Below are 19,196 nucleotides of genomic sequence, written 5' to 3'. Positions count from 1 at the left end.
ATTTATTATGAAGCTTCACAGAAAAAGGGTTGAATACAATAAGGAGATGAAGAAGTAATCTGTCCCATAGACTATTTTTAGCCTTTTGGATATTAAAATAATTTCTTTCTTTCTTTCTCGTTTTGATTTTCCGCTTAGAAACATTCATTTCTTATCTGAAAACATAAAAAAAATTATGAATTATACTTTTCTAAATTAAACTTAATAATTGTTTAATTTCACCATTACATAATATCTTTTAATCATGCATGACAAGTATCTTAATTAAACTTAATAACCATTTGGTGAAATAATACCTTTACCCTCTACTTGAGTTCATTTTTTGTTTCAACATCATTGCCCAACTTTCATCTTTCATCATGTTTATGGGCATGATTTTGATAACTACATTTATAAGCATAATGATAGACATAGGCCTCTCATTTTCATAGTTTATGAGCACAATAACTTCGATCCTCTTAACACAATTCCATTTTCTGTCGAAACAATACAATGTTAGCGGAAATCTTAATTTGTATTGAATAAGTGTGAAAATTTATTTTATTTATTTAATTTTTTTTTAGCATATTCTAAAATCTATTTTAGAAAATTAGCAATATTTAAAAAAAATATTAGTTGTTTTGTAATTAATTTATTTTTATATGTAAATTTAATTTTGGATTCTCTATTTTAATTACAAATTAATAAATTTTTTAATTTACCATCAATAAAATCTAAACTTTAATACTAATTTGAATTTTTACTTAAAAAAAAAGTTGCTCTTACACAATTTATCATTAAAGACAACTTTAGGCCATCTACCCTTTTCCATTTGCTCAATTTTTTTTAAATAATTTATGACTCGCACCATAGGAATTAATTCAATAGGAGCAGCCCCGTTTCACTTAACAAGATATCATAAGTCACTACACTTTTAATCTTAAATTTGTTTGTAATCATGAATTTTCTCAATTTGTCGAAAGTAGTGCTAACCCACAGTTTACAACCAAATTCGTGGTTTGAAATCCCCGTTCTGCGATGCACGAACAACTAATATGTTCTTAATCCATGCTTCCATGACCTTACCAGCTGCCGCCTTGATTCAAACTTCATCAACGGTTATGTAATAGGCTGTCTAAAAATTATGTATAACAATGTTCAATCTGACAGACGAGCCCTGTTTGACAATCTCACAAAGTTAGAGCAATGTTCAAACTGACAGAGGAGCCTTGTTTGACAATCTCACGAACGGAGCCGGAGCTGTGTTCAGTATAAATATAGCAAATACGGCGGAGCAATAGAGCCCTTTAGGTAAATGTAATGCAAATCTCTGTTGCATACAATCTCATAGTTTTTAGGTTTTGTTGAATGCACTCTCTATAGCCCATGAATAGCAATGAAAATGGTAGTTTGTCTGAAGTTTTGCATACCAGTGATTGTAATACTAATTTCTTCGCCCTCCTACAATTTTCCCAGCCGCCGCACTGTTCACGACCTGATCCGAAGCACTTTGTCTTTCGGGGTTCTTGGTAGTGAACAGGCTCCAGAAAGCCACTCTCCACTTTGGGCTGCGAACAATGCTCAGAATTAGGGCTTTTGCTTTTGGCGATTAGTATAAGGGAAAAACATGTTCAGTTTTATCCCATCCTCACCCCCATTATGACCAGCCACTTTTAATAGTATATGCCGGGAGACTGTAGGCCGAGGACAAGGAGGAAAAGCTCGAAGCTCTAAATCCTGGAGGTTTTTAGTGAGAAATTTGAGAGGTTTAGAAGAAGACTCATTCGCCTCGGAATTGCATTGTAGTGCCCGCTAAATCTTAATTATCTGGTGCAAATGGCTGGGAACAGCACGCCTTTCATTCCCAAGGTAAAATTCTTCCGAATTGTCAGCATTAGATTTCGAATTTCGAGCTGGGAATTGCGTTCCAGAGTTTGAATTTGGGGTTTTGTGGAGGGTTTTAGCGTTAATTTACGCATTTTACCCATCCTTTGCCACAAATTCTCAGCGTTTGTGGGAAATTGGGGATGAAAAATCTCTTCTTCGGAGAAATTAAGGGTTTAAGGCCGAGAATTCTGAGAATTCGCCATTTAAATGTAACCCGTGACTCCATTGGATGTCTGTCCATTTGGCCATTGTGAAATTATTGTGAATTTTTTTTGCTATGGTTCCAATTCTGCTTCCCTTAGTTTAGAATTCAAAGATTTTTGCCATCGGTTGTCTTGTCCATCTGAAAGCCCGAGAATCTAATATGCAAGGTCCTCATACTCTACAAGATCATTGATCTATTCTACAAGAAGAATGCACATAAAGCTCGCATTGAACCAGATTGTTGAATGCATATGATGGGCAGCATATAGGAAAACCCGATATTGTATAAGCTACGATAGCGTTATTCCAAATTAATTTAAAGCTGATCAAATATAACCCCGAAAACCTTCAAAGATGTTTAACTGACTGAACTCGTGGGGTTTATAAGCTGTAACCATCTACTCAAAATTATTTTCTATAGACTGCCCTCGCCTAGTGTGCAAAGTGATTATACTCTTAATATAATCTATCTGGTTTTTTTCTTCTGAAAAAAAGATTATAGAGATTTAATCCTGCAAGCTTACGCTTTATTTCAGGAAAATAAGCTTCTTTTGAATGTTGTAAATTGAAATCAAATTCATAAACAAAAATGTTCTGAAACATAAAGATAAATTACTTAAATTCAAGGACGAGAGTTTTAATCAACAATGAGATTTTGAAGGTATGCGATATCATTCTAATGCATGGTAGAGAATGTAATAGAGTATGTCAAAGCTTATGCGTGCTTACACTGATGACCAAATAATCTTCTGGAGAAATTTCCATATGTTTTGCTCTGCACTCCCAAATTCGAGTGTTAACAACTTGAAGTATGGTGTCACCTCTGCAACAGAGTTGATACATTTCACAAAACTTAGGAAGCTTTCAGGATTCTAATATATTTCCAATGACTATAGTTTTTATAATTTGTACTCTAAATAAGGCTGAGGTTAAAATTTTGAAACTGAACTTGCACTTGACTCTCTGGCCATGGTTTTTTATAATGTTTCCTCTAAATAGGCGTGAGATTGAATTGTTGAAATTGAACTTGCACTTGAATTTCAAAACTCAACCAAAGCCATTTACCTTGACCTATTTTTCCCTTTCCAACAGAGTGGTAGGAATGAGTCTGATGAATCTTGCTCCACCTGAACAAACATAATCTGTGCAGCCCCCCACATCATATTGTTTTCTGTAAAACAAGAGAACAATATGTTAGTAGAAGTTCATAGATTATTTTAAATAACAAATTAAATCAAGAAAGTTTATTTTAAAGGGATTTCAAGTTAATTATTAAAGCAGAAGAGTCAAGACATGGGAGTTGTTTCTGACTAGAGGCCTATGATGCAACTCAGTGTCTATGAATTATTCGCCAAGCCTAAAATGCAAGATGCTACTGTAAGTAAATAACAAACTGGCTTTATGAGGGGAAGATACTTGTGAGAGAATATAGTTACTCTGTAGGAAATTCTTGACTGAGCTTCAAGAACAGATCAGAATATATTAAAGTTAGTGATGTACGTTTCAAAGGCTTAGACAGAATGGAGTTGTATGTTTTCATGTTGATGTTCCTGAAGGAACACATTTGTAACGATGTCTCTTTATTTCATCTTTCTGTTAATAAATATGCCATAGGGTATATGGTAATAATAATTGCTGTATTCCTAAACGAATACACAGCTCCTACAAAGTGGTTCTTAGTTGATTAACTATTATCTTCCAATGGACATAGTTTTACATCTACAAACAGATCATATAATGTGGAATGGACTGGAAACCCTGTTGACAACATTTGATTAGTAATTTGAACCTAAATTGGACGTTAAGGCAAAAATTATGGGCTTATAGCCACTCATTCTATTAAGTTATTCAAACAGGGTGATGGCTTCCTCAGCATGGATGGAGATAGTTGCATTTCTAATAGTGTGGTATTCATTCTCTATTTGTAAACTCTATTTGTATTTTATTGTTGGGTGCTATTGTACTCTCAACTTGCAGCATATATACATCCCAGGTCAGCAAGAATATACTTCTTTGTTACTGCTGTATATGAGGCTCATAAGCATTATGAATTAATGTTCTCTCAACTGGCAGCATATATACATCCCAGGTCAGCAAGAATACACTTCTTTGTTACTGTTGTATATGAGGCTCATAACCATTATACCAACTTAGAAACCTAGGAGGGGACCTTACACGTGGTATCAAGCTGTGGGACTTCTGCCATGGCGGAAGGAAGAGCAGATGTTGAGTGTGCAGGGAATTTCAGAGTTTTATTCAAGTTCTCCCAAATGCACCCTCTTACTTTCTGAGGTAAGCCAAATGGATTTAATTAACCGAATTCTAATCTATATCAGTCTTGGAATGTCGGATCTTGTTGTAAGATTGGGTGGACGATTCAGGACTTCTGAAGATCATACCCATGGCTCAATTTTGTCAGGCTGGATGCCTCTTGCTATCTGTTTTCATTAATAAGTAGAGCCCATGAATGTTGCATACCAACGTTTCGTTTTTGTGTAATTGGTTCTTGCTGTTTTCTGTGGCCTGACATATGTATATGTGGGCTCTTGCAGGGTTACTTATTGTAGTTTTAGTCTATTTTTAGAATAGGTTACATAAAGATGCTTGTCAAACGACTTGTTGACAAGTGGTTAAATCAAAGCACCTTTCAGAGTTAAGACTTGGGTTCAAACTCCTTGAGAACATAATATGTCAATGATGTGGCCAACCAAGCCATACTGCATCTGGTCTGGCATCTGAGACCAGGTGAAAGTCCTGGAGACCTTCGTGACTCATGGATGCAGTCCATCTCAGTGGGAGAGGCCAGATGCAAGTCCTGGTTGAACTTGGTGAAATATAATACCTTTTGGTCATGGCATCTAAGGCAATGGTAGACCCACTTCTTTAACAAAGGTTTATTTACCAACCCAAAGGTTACAGAACTGACACAAAACGAGGAACAAGAAAATTTATTGCTTTGTTGTGCCACTGAAGGCTTGTCAATGGCAATGGTGTTTCGTACACTATGCCACTTTGATTCAGTGTCATGTAAGAATATGATGCTTCAATAAGCATAGACTAAAATTGGCCAAAGGGAAAAGATTGAATTATATTCTGATAATCACTTAATGAAGTAGATGGTCAGTTCAGGTTTTCTGCAATAGATAGTGGGGAATATTATATAGTGCCATCGATCTAGCCAATGGCTTCTCATTGGATCACTATGAATCACTACGAGTGAAATAGTAAATGGATAAACCATGATGATCAGAAATTTATAAGTGGCTAGTGCAGATGTTTCAAGCCATGGTGAGAATGTGGGTGTCTGATAAGAACAAAGTTATCTAAGCTAAAGGTAGACCCAATTCCTTTATTATTTACCTCTCACCACATGCAATATGTGGAAACAGCACACTAGATCTCTTTGATAAGGTGTCATGTAAGAATACAATGCTTTAATATGCAGAGACTAAAACGGGTTCAAGGGAAATTTTGAATCATATTATGATAATCAGTCAATGAAAAACATGATTCACTCAGGTGCTCTGCATAAGGCATAGTGGGGGAATATTGTATAGTGTTAACTCTAGCCAGACTGCTATAGAAATCATAAGTAGATAAATCATGATGATCAAAAAAATTGTCAGGTGATAGTGCAGGTACCCCCAAACCATATGGTGCAGACATAGGTTCCTAAATAAGCATGGAGTTATATTTGAGCCTTGAACTTTGCCAGCTATCATGTACTAGAGGAAGTTGGAGTTATGATTAAGGCAAGGACATGGAAAATAGTAGAGGAATGATGTGTATGGAAACTTCATTCATCCCTTCCATGTGTGGATTATGTACTATTCAATCTTAGTTTCTGTGTTCACCTTCTGCCTTCAAGATATCAAAGGAAGGTTTATGATTTTGAATCTTTGATACAATTATTGATTACAAGCTGCTGCAAACTTGGGCTCTAAACTCTGTCAGTCTAGGTTGGCTTTGATTATTTTCTACCAGATAATAATGACTCGTAAAGGTTCACATTTGTTAAGGGTTTTGTACATCTATCATTAATTAGAAAGAATTGTTTCAGGATCCCTATTCGCTGTCCTTTTTCCAGTTTCTACTTGCAAGTCCAGTCCCACTAGTGCCAAGCCCTGTCATGGCATTTTTATTATGTCAATACGGTTATCTGATACATGTTTTAACAGGTTTATAGAAGTCTTGCATGACAAGATTGTAGCCTTTAAAGCAGTTGTTAATTTCCCCATTTATAGAACCAAAATTTTAAAGGAAAATCTAAAGGAAATTATAGCTCGGTGCAAGCATTGACATTGCATAGCAAGAAACTTCATTGTTAGTAATCGATACATTTTTTTTAGGAGAATGAAGAATGACATTGGCTCTAATTTCTCTCTCTATTTATGATCCTACCAAAGGCATAAACACTAGATTTATGTGCCATATTCTCTCAGCTTGGATTTGGAGATTTATTTTGCATCGGTCTTGCACTCTAATCCTTCATTTATGTTTTCCAGTTGATAATACCATGTCCACATAATCACCATATTAATTTCTTTCCTAATTTGAATCGGTGTCAAGTTGGTGGCTAATCATATTAATGATTCATTGAGTTAGCTGCATACAGCAATGGAACTTGCAAAATTTTAAGATGGCTCACTCCTTTGCATCATTCTATCCAACCTTTCTCTTCTCAAAGATACTTCTAGGAGAACATTTTTCTCTATTGCATAAAGTCAGCTAAATTGTATCAGTGACACAAAATGTTATCGCTACATGGCTAAGGGGTTGTCACTGTGTCTTGTTCCCATCAACAGTGGCCGCATATCATGGAAGGTTTAGAATCCTGAAGTTGTTTGTGTGATGGTGGTGTCAGTGAAGAGTCAAGACACACATGCATGTCAATATGGGACTTTGGAGTTGCTCTAGCGCTAAAGCTCACTGGAGTGCTACTTCCCTCTTCACACTTCAATTGCTAAGAAGCAAATCTTTTCTGGGAATGGAGGTCCTCTTTATGTGCTTGCAGTGAGTCAAAGCATCCTAATTCTATGTGATCCTGAATGACACCTTGACTGAAGGAAATTATTTAGCCTGCATTAGTAAGCCTCTTAGACAGATTTATCTTGAGATCAATTGCCACTAGTTCACCCCCTGCAGAAACTTTACACAATAGAGGCAGGTTGTTGATCCTCGAAGACCACAAACTCATTTCAACAAGATACACTCATTGCACAGCAAAAGGCATATCTAGGTAACTAAAGTGTCAGGAAGAGAAACGTTTCTAAGACACCATTAACATCCTAGTTCCAATGACTAGATTTCTTGTAGAATACCACCAGGATTTATCTGGTAGAGGAATCAGCTACTCTTGTGCAACGCCAAGACGGACTCGCTAATGTTAAAAAAACTGAGCTCATTTAAGACAGAATAGTTCTCAAAACAGTGTTGGCCAGGTTGAGGCTCATAACCATTATAAATTCAGACAAGACAAGTGTGTTTCTTTAACACAACATATATTATTAAACACCAACATATAACTATGTGTCTATCAATGAACTTATAACCAAAATGAGATCAAAGCATTGTAGGAGAACATTGCAATATGATCCACATGAAGGGAGGACCAGAAAAAACTTGTTTAAAAATAATTTGATTTCAGGTTGATAACCTTTCATATATAATGCAAATTTCATTATATATTTTCAAACAAAAAACTATGTCAAATTGTAAGAGGCATATGTTTTAAATAAAAAACCACATTAACACCAAGTAAATGATCCCAACCACAACCCAATTCTCGTAAGTGATGATATTACACCAAGTAAATGATCCCAACGCATCGTTTAAAATTTTAATTTTAATTTAACTTGGTTTTCCTTTCAATTTTAGTTATTAATAATTAATATTATTTAATTCAGTTATCTTTGTAATTTCCTTCCCTTATTAGTTTTGGACCAAGTTTTTTCTATTCTTTTTGGTAATTTAAAATTATTTTTATTAATAATAAAATTATTTTAATTAAGAATAAAATATTAATATTTTCTATCTTATCAACTATTTTAATCATTATTTAGCTAATTTTTTTGTTTTAATCAAATAATTTCCTATTTGTTATTATTCTCCTCCTATAACGGCTATATTCCATCACAATCCTCTATTTATAGAGGTCCAACACTCATCACATCATCAGTTAGCTTCTAGTCCTTGAAGATGGGTGAAGGGTTCACTCAAAACGTTGGGCATAATAATGATTGTAACACACAGTTATCCAGAAGTCCTCATCAACAACTTACAATATAATGAAATTCTTCTAATCAAATCTTTTAAATTCCTTTATTAATCTAATTTTACCAATTTTAATTTATTGATTATTACATTTTCAATGATTATTATAATCCATTATTCCTAAATAAATTTCAAAGCTTCATTAATTCCCTTTGACCAATTTTTTTCTTTAATCTTCAATTAATAATTTGTTTTCCTTTAAATATGATTAGTTATAACAATTCTTTTGACCTAGAATCAATTCTTTAATTCCTTTACCTAAAATCATTCATTTAATTCCTTTTTAATAAAAAATTACGAATCTTATTCTGCTAATAATTTTTTGCCAATTTTTCTTTTTGACCAAATTTTTTCAATTTTTTTTAGCAATTTAAAATTATTTTTATTAATAGTAAAATTATATTTTTTTTTTGTCGTTAAAAGACTATCTAAAGTTTCTATTATATTTACAAAATTAATTTACAGACAGTAATGCAGGCAATCCAAGGCCAGCAGATGCACCTTGGAAAGGTTAGACTCTGAAACAAGAAGCTCCCTCGCAGGGGCAGCATCGACTGTACCAAAATTCTCCCTTAGGCAACTAATCAAGCTAACAGAGTAGTTCCAAAAAACCATTGCTTCTGGAGGTACAGAAGCAGAGAAAATTAACAACCTATAACTTTTCATTGCTATAAACAAAACCATTTCTGCCCACGCAGGGGCTATCGACCATGACAGACTGAACATAACAGTAAAGAAAAGTAAAGCTGAACCCTTCATACATGGGCCAGATAGACAGACTCAGAAAATTCCAATTAGACCGACGCACAATTGTTGCCGTGACCGACTTACTTGCAGGGGTCTTGGTCGTCGCTTCTGGTGGCGAGAGGAGGGACTGAGTGAATTTGGGCCTCGCTGCCTGGTTCCTCGCTAAGGCTTGGGTCCTCCACCACGTAGCACCATCCCCTGCCTTCCGGGACACCTGCCCACATGGCCTTCCATCTGTCCTCGTCCATGCCTGGTGGTGCCGGCCCCAAGTATGGCCCGGAGTCTTTGTCCGCCTCCTTTCCCAAACCTCCTTGCTCAACCGGCGGCAGCTCCTCCATGCGACCCTTGCCCTTATCCTCTTTGCCCGAACTTTCTGGCATCGTCTCCATTGCCTCCTTGCTCGCCCCCTCTGAAGGTGACTCCGCCATGCCCTCTGGTGCGCCTGCCTCGACTCCTTCAGGAATTCTTGTAAACATAACAGAGATATGGGCATTGACTCCTGTGGTATCCCTTGGGCCACCCAAGGTGAAAACCACAGAGCCAAACGCAGGCAGCAGTGGCCCGCCCTCGCTCGAACTACCCACTTCCAGAAATTGCCTACCCGGGAGCTGCGTTGCTCTGGCCCTCCTGTGGCAGTAGCAACAGCAGCAATGATGGTGTTCGTCTGCTGCAGGAGTTCTAGAGGAGGACCCTCTTCCTGGTCCTCGTCTACTTGGCTGCCTCTCCCGCAATTTAACCATGTTTGGTTCGTTGCCTCCCTCGTATGCACTGACCAATTTAATTGCCAAGCACCCTCCCTCTGTGTGCAAATTGCCCCTTCGAACCTCCCACTGAACCAGAGAGCCTTCGAACCACCACTGCTGTTTGCCACACCACAAGTTACAGCGGCATACCAAAACGTGCTCAGCGGCGGAGTTTCTGGCCTGCCTCGGCTCCTTCTTCCTCGGCTCCCACATTCGCCTGGATTTAACTTGCCAAGGCTCCCACATTGTTCTCTGTAATCGGGTTCCGAGCTTCCCCTTCCCCAGAACATTAACTGCATTTCGTCCCTGCTCATTAACTGCCATGAATTCCTTCGCGTGTGTGCAGAACCACAATGGAATGACGGTCGAACCATCTTCATAAGGTTAACCACGAGGCGGCACATGCAGGGCATGTGGCTCGTCCTCTCTCACCACGTCATCACCCGCATCCGGGGAATAGTAAAATTATATTAATTAAGAATAAAATATTAATATTTTCTATCTTATCAACTATTGTAATCTTTATTTACCTAATTCTTTTGTTTTAATCAAATAATTTCCTATCTGTTATTATTCTCCTCCTATAACGGCTATTTTTCTTCTAACGGCTATATTCCATCACAATCCCTGATTTATAGAGGTCCAGCACTCTTCACATCATCAGTTAGCTTCTAGCCCTTGACGATGGGTGAAGGGTTCACCCGAAGTGTTGGGCATATAATGATCGTAACACACCGTTCTCCAGAAGTCCTCAACAACAACAGTTGTAGAGGTTACAACATTGCTTCTGTGAGGTGAAGAGACCGATACAAAAGTAAAACTTTTTGAAGTTGCTACATCAGTAGGTCTGTCAGGTACAAGAGCAACTGAAGAAGTTATTGCATGTGAGAAATCACTGCTAGAAAGAATTTCATTGTTCTCCAAAAATTAAATAAATGGAGAATAATAAATATCCACACATGCTAAATGTTGTGGAAATGAGGTGGAAAATTATGGGGGAGTTAAAGTGAAGTCCCAAGGTGATGTGGACTCCTAAAATCAAGGAAAGGACATGTGCTCAAATAAAATCGAATTTCTGGCATTAAATGAGAAAGTTGCTTACTTGGAAATTGGAACCCCATTTTCTCTTATATAATGGTTGTGGCCCGTGGGTGTCCTCTTGTTGTCACCATAACTTCCACGATCTTTCTATATGACTTGCATCCTGTTTCAGAGCATACTGTAGCATTTCATTCCTTTTGATATTGAATAATACTCTGCTGTTATGTGTTTATGTTTGAGTATATGATTTTTAGAAGAAGGCGAACAATATCTATATATATATATAGCTATTAGTCTGTGTTGCACGGGTACCCGCACCCGGGGGTGGGGTTCTCGAACCCGTCCCGGGTTCCCGCACCCAAGTCTCGGATTCGGGTACGGGTTCTTCAAAAAAAAAATTTGGGTTCTTAGCCTTTGACGGGTTCTTGGGTTCTTCGGGTGCTTGGGTTCTTGGGTTCTTCGGGTGCTTGGGTTCTTCAGGTTCTTCGGGTTCTTCAAGTTGGGTTCTTCAGGGTTCTTCATTAAAAAACTAATGGGTTCTTCAATAAAAAAAATAATTTTTTTTTATTGAAACAATGAAATTTAAAAAATAAGTTAAAACACCCTAAATCTTAAAGGCAAATATCATATATGAAATATCAAATATCTGATAGGCTTAGTCAGATACCGTGATACACTATATTCATTGTTCTTGGCGGTAGAGCACCGCGACATACCAGTTTCGCAGCAGTGGGTAGCTTCAGCGTGGACCGTGGGCAGCTTCCGGCAGCAGTGGGCAGTGGACCGTGCAGCTTCAATGATAGTGGACGATATTTACAAGTTCTTTGTAGAGTCTAGGCCCGTGTTCTCTGTTTTCAGTATAGGGTTTTCTAAAACATGCAAACAGACTCTTTTTCTATGGTAGAATCTTTGAAAGGCAGATGATATATTTTTATAACGTATTTGATTTGTTTTAATCGAGGGGGGAAATAGAAGTAGAACTTCCAAATTCTGCGGTAAAACATTTTACACAACCATATAAAATTATTCAATAGATCAAATTTACAACATAAATCGCCAGATTTGCTCTGCGGCTAAGCCCATAAGGAAATTTTCAGGCTTAATATCTCGATGAAGGAAACTCTTTGAATGCACATATTCAATCCTATTAATCTGCAAATCGAAGTAGTAAAGAAGATAGTTTCAATTCATTTCATGAAATATTTCCATGGCCTCCTATATTTTACTGATACTTCTCTTGGTGAACACCTGACTCAATGGCTACTGGTTTACTGTAAAAAAACTGAACTAAGGAGAGATCCCAAATTAACCAGGAATACCAGGACTGAATAGAGATATCTAAGTGGCTGATGCACACCCTTCAAGTCACATTATTTGCAGCCTTATATGTTTCAGTTTTGGGCTGTAGATAGTTTATTAGACAACATCTACCAATGCCATAGATCACAGTATTTGCAAATGTTCCCAGGAAACGTATTCAATAAAGTTTGATTTCATAAATGGATTTAATAATAAATACAACAAACAAAATCACAACTTAAATTTAGGAAGAATAAGCATCATGCAAGAATATACGTGGATCTATATCTAATTTTTTAGAATGTGGGAAATCACTACTTGAAAGTGGAGAAAGTGAAGCACCAAACAATCACTGAGTTATCAAAACAAAACTATAAAATGAATGATTTGTTCAAAGCAATAAAGCTTTAGGATTATACGCCCATCAGTTGATCAACAAGCATCAAAACAGTCTTCAATGAGAATTCCCTACTGTAGTAATTAAATAAATCCTCGAGACTTGGTCCAAGTATATCTAGGACCATGACATTAAAATCACCTTCAACACTACACAGTAAAATCGAAATCCGTGATTACAACCCACCAGTATAATCGTAATAACAGATCTGAGATTATATTAGAATTTAGAAGGAATTGGGTTCTGGTTAGAAGTTAGAACAGCTAGTTGTATTGTATCTTCTTTGTAGAGAAAAGGGTATGCCTTCTACAACCATCTCTCAGTTCTGTTTCTGGCATTCTGCCATATATTACCATCCCACAGTGAAGTAATTCACCCACAAGACTGTGGGAGTGATTAGTTGCCGTTGGAGTGATTACTATTTATTATTGGTGATAACTGATAAATTTTGAAATTTCAATGTCAATGTTGAATGTTCAATGATGTGCAATGTTTAAATGATTATCATTAAAGTTTTCTTGTTTAAAGTTATAAAAATATACAAATTCAAATTTCACATATATTATTAATTATAAATTATAAAATATAATTATTAAATTTTAATATTATTATATTACCCGACGAACCCACGCACCCTGTTTCCAAAAATGCCATCCCCGTCCCCGTCCCCGCACCCACGTTTCCTGGCAACATAGCTATTAGTTAATTAATGGCCGGTGGCCACCAACTTTTGTAGAGCTATAGCTCCATGAATGCATGGAGCAGTATATGGTATGCATTAATGGAACTATAAATTCACAAATATTGATAGCCTTAACAATATCAGATTTAACCACATTATAACACAATTGGCATATTTTACTCTACCCTTGATGTACCTGTGGCTCTATATACTATATATATTGTTTGGTTTAGGAGAAGGATGATCGAGGAGTGTTGAGATGGTCAAAGAAGAACAATGAACATCAATGACCACATATTTATTCCAGAATTCCCTCCTCGCAAGGGATCATAGGGCACCTGGGTGGTTGACTATATCTCTAAATTGGTCGTTCGACCGCTCGATTAGTGGCGACATCTATGGGAATTCCACTTTGTGAATTCTAAAAGGAGCCGTGCTTGACCCACCTTGGTTATTCAAACCCATCATTCCCTAAAAGATGACATTTATTTCAGGTCAACATTGTTCTCTATTGACAAACCCAATCTTCCACCCACTCTCGCGAGTTTCAATTGTTGTATTATATCTAGTACCATTTCAAAGGAGCATGGTGCAACCTTAGACACTCAAAAGAGAAATGGGCCAGGAAGGAAAACCGCCAAGCAGCAGAGAGATGGAAATACCCAGAAGGATATAATGGGCACCCAGAACCCCATAAAGTCCTACATCTTGGGACAAATCGACAAAGATACAACAAACAAGGAGCAGGGAGGGCGAGCAACTCTCCGTAACCCCCACATGAAATGATGAAAGTCCTCTCCTGTAATAGTAGGGGACTAGGGCACCCCTCCAAAATAGTTGCCTTAAAAGATCTAATGAATCAAGAGAAACCAGGAGTTGTATTAGTTCAAGAAACAAAGCAAGGGCAACAAGAAATGAAAAAAATCATAGCATACCATAAACAGTACAAAGGCAGTGTTTGTGAATCAAGAGGAGCCTCTACGGGAATCGCAATGCTTTGGGACCAAAGCACTTGGAGTATCGCAACATAAACAATCAACCAACACTGGATAAAGACTGCTATGGAGAAATAATCAAAGGATAGTCATTTATAATGTATATGCTCCAAACCATTATAGAGACAAGGAGCAATGCTGGGGCACACTCAAAGAAAATATAGATGAAGAAGAAAATAATAACATTATTTTGGCGGGAGATCTAAATCTCATTTTGCACTCCAATGAGAAGCGAGGAGGTTGCTTCTCTTCAGATCCATACAGAAACCAGGTGGAGACTATCATGCAGGGTCGCGACCTTATTGATGTAGTCCCAAAAAGCCGCAGATTCACTTGGAATAATCACAGGTTAGGGAAAAACAATGTTATGGAAAGGTTGGATAGAATCCTGGTGAATGTTTCACTTCGCTCCACTTTCTCTACAACTTATGCCTTCATCCATCCCTCTACAGCATCAGATCACTATCCCACATCTCTGATTCTTGAAAGTTTGAAACCCACTGCTCATTGGGACCTATTCCCTTTAAGTACAGTCCTCTTTGGAATGATAACTCAACAGTCAAAAGTATTATTCAAAGTAGTTGGCAGTAGCACATAGAAGGATCGCCAGGTTATATCTGGGAAAGCAAAATTAAAAGAGTCAAATATGCACTAAAAGACTGGGCAAAAAACTGCTACACTGAGCCGAAAAAAGAGAAAAGAGAGATCAAAGCCAAATTGGAGGATCTCCATAGCACAATTGAGGGGCGCGGATTTCAACAGGAAGATAAAGATCGTGAAGATAAACTCTATTGCCAGCTATATCGTATCAATAGAGAAGAAGAGCAGAAATGGAGAATTAAGTCTAGGCAGTTATGGCTGAAAGGAGGAGACAAAAATTCGGCTTTTTTCCATAAGCAAACTACAGCCCGGAAAATTAGGAACAACATTACATCTATCGTTGATAGAGAAGGCAATCTACAAACCAACCAAGGTGCTATGAAGCAGGAAGCTTCAGATCATTATAGAAAACTTATATCAGAAACTAAGGAAGAGGAAGACTATTCAGACCTGTTGCAATCAGTGTTTTACAACCAGGCCGAGTTGACTCGGAAACGGCCTGGTCATACCGAGTCGGAAAAAAAAAATGCGACCAGGCCAAGTAACCGGCCAGTTTGGCCGAGTCAGCTATGACTCGGCCTAGTCATCTAATGACCAGGCCGAGTCATAGCTGACTCGGTCAACCAGGCCGAGTCCGCATTGACCAGGCCGGGTCAATAAAAAGCGGCTGGGCAGCGTTAAACATGTTTTTTTTTTCACTTTTTTGGTGTTTTTTGGTAAAGTTAATAGGGTTTGTGGATTCCAAAGGGTAATGGTAAATTGTTAAATGCTTTTGGGGTCCATTTCCCCCTCCCAAACTTTTATAAAGGCGACTGTAAATTACTTCATGAGAAATTGTTTTTTGATTCTAAAAGGCGACTGTAGATATATAAACTTTCTGAGAATCATGTAAAAAAATGATAACAATATTTATTTGTAAAGTCTCACAACTATGATCAAGATGACTGTACATAAGATAAATAGACTTCATGAGAATCAAAGCTACAAGCCTAAAACCCATATAGTTTTACAAATCAAATACTATCCATATTATTCAGTCTCCTATAGATTGCTTTTACAGATACAGTCCTGAAAGTGTATCTTCTGCAACAATAATACTCAGAACCATAATACAATAATGTAAACATTAATCTTATTATTATCAAGTAAATATTCTTGCATTATGCAATACAATAGCTAATTTCCTAAGGCTATATCGGACCAAACAGGCTTGATTCCCCTTAGCATAAATCTGGAATCTCTCTTCCATGACTTCATAGTATTCCAGAGCATCTCACGGCATTCAGTCCTTTAAATCAATAGAGAACCAAACAGCCCAAAATCTTCAGTTATGAAGAAATCATGAAGACTAAACAGCCCAAAATCTTCAGTTATGAAGAAACAATGAAGACTAAACAGTCCAAAATCTTCAGTTATGAAGAAATAATGAAGACTGGGTAATCTCCATCATGAAGTGCTCAAACAGAAACCATGTTATTCTCTGAAGTGTAATCTCAGAACTACCTCTCATAAAGATTGCTTTCATAACTACCTCTCACTCTTATAGAAATTACATTGATATAATGGATTGGTTCATGAGCCTACTTTGATCATATGTTGTCTTCCATCTATATTATAATGCTATGTGTTTGGAAACATGAATGAAAATCTTTAAACTTATGTTTAAAATATTTAAAATTATGTTTTTTTATAAAAAAAAATAAATATTTAATGTATTTTTTACAAGGACCGAGTCATTGAAATCGACTAGGCCGAGTCATTACCGAATCAGAGTCCTGGTCGGAGTCGATCCTCGGCCTGGTCGGAATCCTGGTCAGAGTCGTAAAACACTGGTTGCAATACCTTCCAAGTGGGATCAACAAAGAAATCAATGACAACTTGAGTAAGGAGATAGAAGAAGAAGAAATAAGAGGAGCCATCTGTGCTCTCCAACCAGACAAAGCCCCTAGACTGGATGGCTTTCCAATCTGCTTTTACAGAGCTCTCCAGGATGATCTCCTTTTTAGTCCTTCTTCCTTATCTTCATCGGCTAGATAGAACTCCTTAAACGTTCCAGGTATTTCTCATCCCAAGAAGAGCACTATGACAGCTCCCAACATCCACGATATGGCAAGATCTGAAGACTGCCTGCATTGTGCTGATCTACAGGCAGAACTGGAACAAATTCGCGTGCATCAAAGAGTTATGGACGCCAAAATTGATTCCCATGCCAGACTGACCAGTGAGAAATATGAAGCAGATATCAATTTATTTCTTCATAGAGTCTCCTTGCTCCAGGAACAGTTTAATGATTTGGCCAATAAATGCAGTCATGTCCAGGAACCAATCGAAATCCTGAAGTACATGATGGAGAAAAGGAATGCACCCAACACCAGTTCTTCAAGCCTTAGGAATGCTGAAGTCGATAGCAAACCAAAAGATTCAACAACACGCCAGATTAGCCATGTTAGCATAGATTAAAGATGTGTTGCAGATATTGCTTACTTATGTCTTAGTTTGTTAGAATTTTTACTTTTGTTTTCCAAAAGTCATAAATGACAGAAGCAAAGGGAAATTTTGTCTTCCCAATCATCTCCTAGCTTTTCCTTCGGGCTTAAAACTTTGTATCACAAGAGCTCAGTCTCCCAAACTTTTTTTGGAATACAAATAGTGACCGATTATGTAAAAAAAAGAAAAAACAATGAACTGACAAAAGGTCTTGTTCTTCTGTAGCGTTTGAATCAGAGCAATGTCAATCAACCCCAACCCAAATCGTGGAGGCCATTAGAAGCCAGAGAGACCTCCATGGCACTGGTATTACCAACCTATTGTTTTAGTTAATAGATACTTTTGCCTTTTGCTTGAATTGAGTTACTATTTTCAAAATTTTTTCAAAACCCCACACCATTAAGCTCTGTGGTTATGACAAATTTTGGAAACATGTGATTTAAAGCATAACAACACATGTTCAATTGGATGGACGGAGAAAATCAACCGTAAGGATGGTTGTTTCCCTTTCAATCCACAAAGTCATTATTTTCTTCTTGCCTTATCCACTGATCTGGAAGCCTTAAGGATGGTTGTTTCCGTTTCAATCCACAAAGCCATTCTTTTCTTCTTGCCTTATTCACTAATTTGGAAGCGTTCGTGAGCGATTGCTTATTGAGTTTCCTTTCAAAGCAGTTAGTTGGATAATATTTATCCCGTTGACAACGTGCTCATAACTCTATTTTTCCCTTGGACTGTAGTTTTAGAACACAGAGGCTACGTGTAATTGGATCAGAAAGACCATTCTAAAGAACTCTTATATCCATTCGATCTAATTTATTGATGTCAGGGAAACATGTAACGTATCATCTTTAGCGAAGTGTGTGTCACAGGGAAATAGAGAGCTCCTTGATCTCGAAACTACAACATCTTATCGATGGAAAGTACGGTAGTTTGGAATGAGGTGATAGGGGTCAATTCATTTTCACCAAACGAAAAACCACTCCAGTTATTTTGGTTGTCACCTGCGTCTCTATCCCCCCCCGATCTTCATAGAAAAGTCATTTTGTGAAAGATTGTGTTGTGTAGAGTGGACGGGCGTGTGTCCAGTTGGGGAACTCACAGAGGACCGAATTGGAGTAACCTTGTTAAGTGCAACGATCGATCAAATGAAATGTACAAGAGGGGGAAAGAGATCTTTCTGACCTGAAACCATCGTGTTACGATCTATTACCCCAAAATGATTCTTTTCTAAATGAGAAAGAAGGTGAGAAAGGGTAGTATAGAGTCGTAATAGCACGACGGGATAAAGAGAACCCTCAATATTTTTCTCTTATAGGGAGAAGGAGATAAGGGCAGGTGAAGCATGTATGAAAAATATATCATGAACGATGATGAAATGGAATAGTGAGTAATTGGATCGAAGAACAACTATCATCGGAGAGAATCCTTTATATAAACTCTTGTATCGTGGTATATACAATCTTTGAGAAAAGGAAGTTTCGACAAAGCAACTTCCTACAAAGCGTATCCGATACATAAGTCACTTCGGTGATCATGTTGGGAAAAATATTGAGAAGGGGAGTGAATCAATATTTTAAAATTTCAAAATAATTATTTTCTTTTCAAATTATATAAGTTGTTTTACTGAAACCAACCAGCGTATGTCCGCGCCTATAAAAAACGAAACCAACGTATAGATAATAAACTTTGATAAACAACTAATTCATTGTCTTAAATTAGAGTGTGATGCATTTACAAAGTAGTAAACAGATGCAATAAGGACAAAATCAATCAATGCACATAAGCAGCACACATGAACACCATGATTTTTCAGGTTGAAACCTAATGTGGGAAAAAACCACCGTTGTTGTCGTCTCAGT

The 19,196-nt window shown here is 37.2% G+C and overlaps 1 protein-coding gene across 3 annotated transcripts in view; it reads left to right on the top strand.

Annotated features, from left to right (window-relative positions):
* Positions 1–988: 988 nt before the first annotated feature.
* LOC149255039 (uncharacterized) overlaps positions 989–19,196 on the top strand; it is a 171,364-nt gene continuing 153,156 nt past the window's right edge. The window contains exon 1 of one of the 3 annotated variants that reach the window (XM_089460298.1): positions 989–1,290. The gene's annotated coding sequence lies outside the window, so the exon portion shown is untranslated. Of the gene's footprint in view, positions 1,291–1,317; positions 1,849–19,196 lie in introns of those variants that run through there. The other 2 variants (XM_089460299.1, XM_089460297.1) reach the window with 2 other exon arrangements.

This window comes from Pinus tabuliformis, chromosome 7 (assembly GCF_031772625.1).
Source record: "Pinus tabuliformis cultivar Carrire ecotype Pingquan chromosome 7, CPIR1, whole genome shotgun sequence".
Classification (NCBI taxonomy): Eukaryota; Viridiplantae; Streptophyta; class Pinopsida; order Pinales; family Pinaceae; genus Pinus; species Pinus tabuliformis.
This window is presented reverse-complemented; position numbering and strand designations above follow the sequence as displayed.